Raw genomic sequence first — 4522 nt, 5'->3', positions numbered from 1 at the left:
CGGAGACCTCCAGTTTTAAGACCGTGGTTTTCGCGACAGTGCCATCTAGCGAAGTGGATGACTTTGACCAACTTGAACTACCTAGTTTTAAAGGTTTATTCCGCCAAAATGCTACTTTGTCCAACTACTTACTGAATAGATTGATTGATTGATTGAAAACTTTATTAACAGATTGCAGAATGGGTACAGTACAGCTCAATACATACAATTGTTAAGGGGATGCAGACCAGAGAAAGACTTTCGTCTTGTTTACATCAGGGTCCCCCATTTTCAATTCATCATAAGGGATCATCCCTATGTTCCCCGGGTACTATGTTCCCCGGGTTCTATGTTCCCCGCTTTGATTGATTAATAGATTGAACATTTTATAATTTTTTATTCTTTTATTAATTATTAATGTCCGCCTTGTTTCGGACGGTTAAGCTTAGGCCCTCTTTCGAACTGGTTAAGGTTAGAGTTTGGAATCAGGGCTGGTGGTCTAAAATTTTCAATCAATTAATCAATCAAAGCGGGGAACATAGAACCCGGGGAACATAGGACCGGGGGAACATAGACATGCTCCCCATCATAACATATATGACACACACGACATACAGATAGACAGTACTGCTACATCTATACATTTATGACATACCAGATTTGCAAATACAGTACTGTTTGTGACACAAAAAGAGTCCAGAAAAGAGTATACATTTAACGTAGAAACTGTACATTGGAGGAGGTTGGGTGGGGGTGGGTGGGGGACACTGTACACCGTACATTGGAATATTGACAAAGCCATACTTGGTCATTTTCTGTACATTGGAGGGGGTTGAGTTAGGACATTTGCAGGGGCCAGTTTCGAATAGCTCCCATAGGTGTTCTTTGAGTGTTTTTGAAAGTGGGTAGTGATTCACATTCCTTTACAGCTTTGGGTAGGGCGTAGCTTCGTTTCAGTCATGGGTAAAATAACAGAGGACATACATACCCTCATCTCACACATTGTTGCCAATTATGCACATGTACATTGTAAATTATATTGTTTACACCGCCTTTTTATTAAATTTGTACTTCTCCACTGTAATATAGTTCTGTGACCTGTATGTATTATACTACCTATATGAATTGAAAATGGGGGACCCTGATGGAAACAAGACAAACGTCTTTCTCAAGTCTGCATCCCCTTAACAATTGTATGTATTGAGCCGTACTGTATTGTACCCATTCTGCAATCTGTTAAATAAAGTTTTCATTCATTCACCTGTACCTCCCCTCCTGCTATGATAACGAATGTCCCCAAGGGGATCAATAAATATGTTATATGGCAATTTGCAGTCTGTTCTGCTTTAGCCCTACTGTAGCCAACAAGATAGCTAGTCTAAATATTTTAAATATCAGAATTAAAGTGATGATTTTAGTATAACTGGCATGTTGAAATAATGAGTTAATGGAATGTACTTTTCATGTTAACGGTGGAACGTTAACTAGTTTCAAAGGAAAACACAGATGTGACTCATATAGTGGGGGGCTGTCAACGTGGCACAGAGTTCAGAGAGATGATAGTTGAGGGAGAGAAGCTGTTCCCTGAGTCTACCCGACTTGGAGCAGGCAATGCAGACAAAGATCTTCCTTCTTGGATTGTGATGTGCATCTTGAAAAAAAGAGACTAATTTGTCAAATTGAACATTTTGAAATAATGTCATAAAAACTAGCGAAAAACGAGGGTCCTCCTGAGACTGGCGTCTCTGTCTATATATCTATGCCTGAAACTATAGGTCTCAGCGGCTGCAGCCATAGATATATATAGATAACTCACCCACGCTGCTGGCCATCTTGCTACAGGGTAGCACGCCCACTCATAACATGAATGTCTATAGTGCATGTACTATTGAAATAACCATAGCTTGCTCAATTTTCAACCATTTGGTTTGTTAAAAACATCAGAGATGTAGTTATCATACTGCATACTTATAATGGACTTTCATATGAATCTTATTTTTATTTATAAAAATTCTTCCAAGCACGAATCATTAATATTACATTAATAACGTTTGTAATAAACCAAACCGTTTGTAAATTAATCAAGATTTCAACGAGTATTTTTGTTTGTGCAGATCACTTACCTTAAAGCAGTAGTTAACACTTTGACTGCCGGGACACGTCTTTTCACGTCTTTGCTGGCCATGCTAAAGTTGCCGGGGGACGCTGTACAGCGTCCTTATATCAATATTTCAAAAATCTGCGATCGGATTCATATTCCCCCTCCGCTGGCCTGAGATCCACCAGCAGGACCCACTGAGCTCTCTGGCGGTTCAGGAGCGCCATCTGGTGGCCGATCGGCGCAACCGCTTAACAGGAAGCGCAGTAGAGGTTTTGCTGGTCGGCCGTATTACTTCCGGGCACTCGGTATAGGTTCCGGCACTCTAGCTCGTCACACTACATAGCGATCGATTGGCAATAACTCGATAAACAACATGATTTGGACGTATATACCATTATACAAGCTGGAGATGGACCGGGTAAAAATATATCCCATAATGATAAAATTTCTACTCGACGATGATCGCCCAACGGCGTGCGGAGACTGGGGTGAGTTTCAGCGTGTAACGTTACCATCTTCGATACTAACTGCTTTTATCAACATTTGACCCACATTAGATGATTGGTATAACGCTGCCCACGGAATTATAAACGCCCCCTCGCCCATCCGGTCAACATCAGATGACGTGTAGTAACTTCTAGAAGTACGTCTAGTTGGAATTTTTTATATCGCGCTGATTGCCATCAAACTGTATTTCATCATCAATATAATGCATTTGGGGCTATATATCACGTTCTGGAGAAAGCTGCAGAAAGAGATGAAAACATACTTATACATTAGACCAGGGGTCAGCAACCTTTTTGACATGGAGTGCCTGTTTGAAATATAGTTGTAACTAGTGTGCCTCAACAATATTCCATGCATCGTAATTATTTTTCTCATAATCAGGTATTTTTAATGATCATTTTTACATTATTACATCATTATTGTTATTATTAACAATATTATTATGATGGTTGTATCAACCCTAAATCTGAGTTGGGGGGGGGGGGGGTGCAATGCAGACAAACAGCTGCATACAGTGCGACCATTTCACTCACATTTGCCCATTCATTTTTGGACACATCACACACCATCGGTGTGTGTACTGTACGTGTGCTGTCATAGCTCTACCTACAGGCCTAATGGAGAACACCAGGAGAACACCAGGATGTGAATGGAGGGTGAATGTGAGGTATATCGTGTAAATAAGTTTTGATTGATCGCAAGACTACACTGTAAAAAAATAAATAATAAGTTGCCAGAACTTTAAAATATTGAGTTCAGTTACTGTGCATTAAGGTTTTCAGTTTTCAATCCATAATAAGTTAACAGAAAAACAAGTACACAACCACATTATTTCAACCTAATAAAACTATGTTTATTGTCATTGTTTTAAGAACACAAGTTGACTTGGTAATACTCACATTTTGAGTAAAAAAAATGGCTTTTAACATGTGCAATGTTCAATGAAATAGAAAAATAAATAATAAAAATTGTTGATTAATCCCACTGGTCACAATGGTGACCGTAATAATGTTTTTGTTATAAGGCTCTGCAAATGTTACTGAATGATGTAGCAATGTATTTCCAGCTAAATTGAAATAATAAACAAATAAAGGGTCTCAATTAAATATGTGGTAGTAAAAAGAACCTGTGGGAGGATTTCAACAAGATAAATGCGACAACAGTGCAAAATATTTCACTATAATATTTCAGAGCAAAAAAAATATATATATATACTTTTTTTTTTTTTTTAACTGCTGCCCCCTGTGCCTATGCAAATGCCCCCGCGTGCCTATGCAGGCACGCGTGCCTAGGGTTGCCTACCCCTGCATTAGACCATACTTTACTATGAATATGTGAATGAAAAAGTTTAACGTTGCTACACAATGAACAATACATATAGGACTTTGAATGAGCCCTAATAATGGCAATGTAGCAATAGAATTTAAAAAGTTATAGCCATGCAAAGAAGGAGACTTTCTCCATAGACAAATAGCGCTGGCAATCTATGGTATATCATTAATTTAACCCAAGGCAACCAAAGTGTTAACTGTAGCACGATGGCCACCGGTGAACTACATGGGAGACTCTGCCTTGCGCCATCTAGTCTTTATATATATATATCTATGTTCCCAAACCCCAAAATTACACAGATGTGAAGCCATTTTAGCAGGTCTTTGTTGTCGATTTCCATAACCATCTACATTGTAGGTGAGGTAACCTGAGGAGTGAAACCTATTTTCAGAATAGTCATTCTTATACACTCGCTGTAACTGTATTGTTTTCTGGGTGACAGCATGTCAACATAATTGCCCAGTATAACATGTCACTTTCCATACCTGGCTAGTACGGTTTCCCAGTATTTTATGTCACTTTCCACACCCGATTGAATATATTATTATTTGAGCAGAAAAATTACACCACACGTGAGGTCAATTGGAAAGCCCAATGCTGCTC

The sequence above is a fragment of the Notolepis coatsorum genome, assembly GCF_963971535.1.
Source record: "Notolepis coatsorum genome assembly, chromosome: 7".
In the NCBI taxonomy this organism is placed as follows: Eukaryota; Metazoa; Chordata; class Actinopteri; order Aulopiformes; family Paralepididae; genus Notolepis; species Notolepis coatsorum.
Note: the sequence above shows the minus strand (reverse complement) of the source record.